This window comes from Bos taurus, chromosome 11, assembly GCF_002263795.3.
Source record: "Bos taurus isolate L1 Dominette 01449 registration number 42190680 breed Hereford chromosome 11, ARS-UCD2.0, whole genome shotgun sequence".
Classification (NCBI taxonomy): Eukaryota; Metazoa; Chordata; class Mammalia; order Artiodactyla; family Bovidae; genus Bos; species Bos taurus.
Window position 1 is genome coordinate 29,982,247 of NC_037338.1, and position 6,110 is coordinate 29,988,356.

A 6,110-nucleotide genomic window follows, 5' to 3' on the forward strand; every position below is an offset into this window, starting at 1 on the left:
TGTCACAAATCCCCCATCCCCCCAAATCTGGAACAGGCTGGGGGTGGAAGACCCTGAAGGGGAGTGGGTGTGTAGAAGGCCAATGTTCTTCTCTATTTTTGCTGTGAGAGTCACTGCAGTGCCTGAAGGAGGGAACGGGCAGGAGCAAGGGGGGAGGCTTGATGTGAGTGGTTGCTGTGAATTTTAATTCAATTCTGGCTGGCTGGCTTACTGAATCGATGTTGGGAAAACACAGCACTCTCCTGGGAGGAGAGGTGTTTGGTATAAATAGAAGGTATTATCATTGTGAGGCAACTGGGGGATGCCATGTGGCTCAGGCAGCTCAAGGCAGCTGTAAGAACCCCAGCGGTGGGCTGTGGGGCTGTCAGCCACCTGCTCTCATTTGCTTGTCCCGAGAGAAAGGGCCTTTCCTCCAGTCAGAGGTCACCCTCAGGGTGACCTCAGCAAACCCAGAGTCCTCTCTGAGCCCTTAACCCCTTCTCTGCTGGACACATTGGACCATGTCCATTCTCAGTGGGCATTTGATGGGACTGCACCCCTTGAGGATTTTGTGCCACATGGCTTCCTCATGCCCTGGGAGGTGTTCTCAGGCTCCCATCTTTCAAACCATCTGCATCTCTCCAGGCAGGACAAGTGAAGTGCTCTCCCCCACAGCAGGCACGCATTGTTCAAAAATGGAATTACTCTTGATTGATTCATTAACTGTGGGTGGCAGTGCCAGGAGAGGGCATGTGAGCTGGAGACCCCGTGAATGGACTGTAACAAGGGATTACTGTTCTCCACTCAAAATCTTAGCAAGAGCTGTGCCTTCCCCTGACCCACCACCATGCTCTTTATTTTTATTTTTTAAACTACTTTATTTATTTTTTGGCCACACCTCACAGTATACAGGATCTCAGTTCCCTGTCCAGGGATTGAACCTGGGCCCCCTGCAGTGGAAGCTCAGAGTCTTAACCACTGGACCACCAGGGAACTCCCCATGCTCTTTATTTTTAAACAGCTTTATTGAGATATAATCTACACACCATACAGCTCATCCATTTATGTGTATAATTCAATGGTTTTAGTTTATCCACAGATATATACAGCTATCACCACAATTTTAGAACATTTTCAACACCCTCAAAAGAAACCCTGTATCCCTTAGCTATCACTCCCCTCACATCACCATGTCAGCACCCCAAGCAGCAACTCTTCTTCCTGTCTCTATAGACTTGCCCAATCTGGACATTTCATGTAAGTGGAATCATATAATATGTGACTGGCTTCGTAGTATGTTTTCAAGGCTCATCTATGTTGTGGTATGTGGTTCCTTTTTATGGCCAAATAACATTCCATTGTATGGATATATTATCTATTATTTACTAATTCATCAGTTGGACATTTGGGTTGTTTCTACCTTTTTATTAAGAACAGATATTTACATTTCTCTTGAGACTGTACTTAGAAATGGAATTGCGAGGTCACGTGGTACCTGTATGTTTAATCATTCAAGGAAATCCACCTTGTTCTTTTTTTTTTTTTTCCTCACCTTGTTCTTAACCATAATTGCCAAACGACTAATTGATTAACTGGGGCCCTAGGCAGTCATTCAACAAATACTTATTTAACTCTTCCACTGCTCCAAGCACTCTTCTGGAAGCTGGGGAGATAACACTATGAATAGAAGTCAGCCAGCTATGTAGCTTTACTGCTGTAAGGGCTTTGGCTTTTGCTTTAAATGGGATGCAAAGAACTTAAAGGTTTGTTTTTTCTCCAAAAAGGTTTATTGAAATATAACTTACAAACATTGAACTGCACATGCATGAAAGGTATAATTTCATGAGATCTAACGTGTATCTATCTATGAAACTATCAACACAAGACAGTGAGCATCATTCCCCAAAGTTTCCTTGTGCCCCTTTTTAATTTCTCCCTCCTACCTGTCTCTCTCTCTACCTACTTACTCCCAGGCAACCACTGATCAAACTACAGATTAGTTACATTTTCTAGAATTTGTGTTATTTTTAGTGTGCTTCTTTCACTTGACATAATTATTTTGAGGTTTACCTATATTGTTGCTTGTATTAATAATTCATTCCTTTATATCACTGAGTATTAGTCCATTATATGAATATAAAACAATTTGTTTTTCTATTCCCCAAATATCTATTTGGGGTGTTTACAGATTGGAGCTATTGTGAATAAGCTGCTATGAAGATTTGTGTATTTATCTTTGAATGGACATAGGCTTTGGCTTCCCCAGAGTAAATATCTATGAGTAGAATATTTAACTTATAAGAAAATAACTATTTTCTAAGTTGATTGTATCACTTTACACTCCCACCAGCAGTATATGAGAGTTCCAGTTACTCCACGTCTTTTCCAACATTTGGCAGAATCAGTCTTTTAATTTTAGCCATTCTAATAATGTGTAGTGATATCTCATTGTGATTTTGATTTGCATTTCAAAATGACTAGTGTTGAGCATCTTTTCATGTATTTGCCATCTGTGTCTTCTTTGGAGAAGTCTCTGTTAAATCTTTTGCCAATTTTTAAAAAATGTGTTGCTTATATTATTATTATTGAATTTTGAGAGTTTATTATTTATATACTAGATACAAGTCCTTTATCAGATTTATGATTTGCAAATATTTCCTCCCAACTTATGGCTTATCTTTTCATTCTCTTAACTGTATCTTTCAAATAGAAATTCTTAATTTGGATGAAGTCTGATGCATGAGTTTCTTTCTCGGTTCATACTTTTGATAATACAAGAAAACTTGGCCTAACCCAAGGCCGCCAAGATTTTTCTCCTGTTTTCTTTCACAAATTTTACAGTTGTAGGCTTTACCTTTAAGGCTATGATTCATTTTGAGTTAGTTTCTGTATACGGCGAGGCATAGGAAGTTCATTTTTTGCATTTGGCCCTCCAGTTGGTTCAATGTGGTAGGTTTAAAAGGTTCCTTTCTCCTCTGCATTACCTTTGCATCTTTGCTGAAAATCACTTGTCCTTTTACTTGGATCTCTTTCTGGACTTTCTATTCTGTGTCATTGATCTATTTGTCTATCTTTATTTTCCTCCAGCTTTATTCTTTCTCGAAGTCCTTTTGGCTATTCCATGTAAATTTTAGAATCAGTTTGTTGATTCTACAAAAGAGCCTTTTAGGATTTTGATTGGGGGTTCATTGACTCTAGGGAACAATTTGGGGAGAATTGGTGTCTTAACAATACTGAGCCTTATGAGCCGTGACCAGAGTACTATATATCCCTCCATTTGTTCATATCTGTGATTGCTCTCAGCAGTGTTTTGCAGTTTTCAGTGTTCAGGTCTCTGCAGGGTAACTGTGCTCCCACATATCTTAACGTAGGATGGTCATCTACTAGGTGAGCTCCAGATCTGTAGCAATAGATGTGGCACCACTTGCTGGGAATAGAGGTGATTATGAATAAGTGGTATAAATGCCGACTTTCCCTGCCAGAGGGTGCCCTGTAGCTGCCACTTGGGGATTGACAAGCCCTTCTGGATGCCATCCTGCAGACCTGCGAGCCCAGCCCAAGTGCCTTGGAAATTTGTGCCCAATCCAGGCCAGGCACCCAAACCCACAGTAGCAGGATTGAGCCTCTTTTGCAGAAGGCCAGCTCCTTCCTCACACTCAGCTTTGTGCTTATCATTTCTGACCTGGGCTCATCATCTCAGATCTATGTGTGCCCCTTGAATCATTTTCCTGGACACCACGTTCTAAGTTTTTCAAGGAAAATGCCCACAGATGAGAAATAGCCAGACTGGTGCTATTAACGCCAGCAGCCATGACATAGTGATGTCAGGTGAGTCAGGAGTCCAGAAAAACTTCTCTAGGTCCTTCCCCTGGGTATTTCTTAGATTGGTCAGTTCCCACACTCATGCCCTATCCTTTAACCTCATAACAGGTTAAAGCAATAGTTGCCAGGCTGGTCTCCTGGCCTTTAGACTCTCAGCTCCACATCATTTCTGCATGGAATGGGCTAGATACATCCTCTTATGTCACCATAGCCATCATGTTGCTCAGCTGCTCAAGAACCATCCATGACTCCCCAGTGCCCTCAGAATAAGGTCCAAACTCCTTGACCTGATGTTCAAAGAAGCCCAGAATCTTGTCTTTCTCCATGTACCCCAAATAGTCTGTTCCAGCCAAACTAATCTCATTGGCCTCAGCATGCTTCCACCTCTAAGCCTTTACTCATGGGCGTCCTGTCCTGCCCTTTTCCCACGCATACCTGTCCGAATCTCACCTTTCAAATCCCAAATGAGTTGATTCCAATCCCATTTTTCTATGAGATGCTACTAACAGTTCCAGGTTTAATTAGGAGTTTTACTTTACAACTCTCTTTCACCTTCATTTGTTTTATTTAAAATAATTATTAGCTAATAATAAGAGCTTCCTTTTAATGAAGGAGGAGCCCTTGTATCTATGCCAGGCACCACACACACGTCACACACAATTTTACATTCTTTCCTTTGTTTATAAATATTTGTTTTCTTATAAAAAATTGTTTCTAACACACATCAAAAGTCTGGACTTCCAACAGTCCTGGTTATAGAAGGTGACATGGGGGGAGATTCAGAGAGCCTGAGTGACTGGCCCAGGTCATACCGCAGGTGAGGCTTGTGGGTGAGATTGGAGTCCTGGCCTGTGTCCTTTCCACTCCCACACAAACTCCTACAGCCCTGGACACAGGCGGGCCCAACAGCCTCATGTTACAGAGGAAAGGGATTGAAGGCCAAGAGCTTTTTGCCTTCAAGGTCATGCAGGAAATCAATGGGACCTTCCATTAAAAAAAAAATTGTGATAAAGTACACATAACCAAAAAATGTACTATTTTAACCATTTTACAGTGGGCAATTCAGTGGCATTAAGTATACTCCCAAAGTTGTGCAGCCAACATTACTCTTTAGTTCCAACTTATTTCATCACCCCAAAGGAAACCCTGTACTCACTGAGAAGTCTCTCTCTCTTACCTGCTGCCCTCAGCTCCTCGTAGCCACTAATCTGCTTTCTGTTGCCTATTCTGAAAGTGAAAAAATGAAAGTATTAGTTTCACTGTTGTGTCCGACTCCTGCCAGGCTCCTTTGTCAATGGAATTCTCCAGGCATGACTACTGGAGTGGGTTGCCATTTCCTTCTCTGGGGCATCTTCCCAACCCAGGGATCGAACCCACACTGCAGGCAGATTCATTACCATCTGAACCACCTATTTTCTGAACACTATATAAAAGTGGAATCATACGATTTTTGGCCTTTTATAACTAGCTTCTTGTCCCTGGGCCCTTTCATTTAATACTGCCATTTGAGACATATCATCTATGTTATAGTTTAAAATCATGTGTCAAATGGTTGTATCAAATAGTATGAGCCCTGAGTGGTGATACATAGTCTGGAGCCCAGGTTTTCTGATCCCTGGGCTGTGGCCAAAAAGAGGCACCTCTCTGCCTGCCCTCACGCTTGGAGTCTGGCCCACAGTCTTGCATTTCCTCTAATTCAGGAAGCCCCCCTTCTTGCTTTTCTTCCAGACCCTACTCCCACCCCAAACACACAACATCTGAAACAGAGCTGGGCAGCCTGGGCACACTCGTGCTGGTTGAATTACCTGCAGCTGGCAGAGTGTCTGACCTCCTCTGACACAAAGGGCCCAGCAGACAGGGCTGGGGGGTGCCTCCACCACTCAGCTGTGGTCTCCTCTCAGCCTTCTGCAGGTCAAGCCATCAGCACTAAGCCTGAGTACCTCCCCCCACGTCCTGCCCAGCGGGGTTGGGCTGGTGCCCTCTCCAGGGCTGTCTGCCCTGGACTGGTGTGTTTCCTGCCTATGCAGCACTCCCCAACAGCTTGAATTTTCTCCTCCTCCTTTGTGATTCTTCAACATGCACAAGACAAGCATCAGAGATAGATGTGAAGGCCAGTTAATTCTGAGTCAGGGGCTGATACTCGTACAGACACGGCTGGATACAGAATTAAATGACTGCCAAGGTCCTCTGCTGACTCAGCACTTGGAGGAGCAAGCGGTAAACCCTGGGGCCTTCTGGAGAGCTCTGCCTGCGCAAGCGTGATCTTCACTTTTCAGCTTTCCTACCCGGAAAGCAAGTCCCAGCCATTC

The 6,110-nt window shown here is 43.3% G+C and overlaps 1 non-coding gene across 1 annotated transcript; it reads right to left on the reverse strand.

The window, feature by feature from the left end:
* Positions 1 to 899: 899 nt before the first annotated feature.
* On the reverse strand, positions 900 to 972 carry TRNAG-UCC (transfer RNA glycine (anticodon UCC)). The gene has a single exon. It is a non-coding gene; the product is annotated as a tRNA-Gly (tRNA).
* Between the last annotated feature and the right edge of the window lie 5,138 nt (positions 973 to 6,110).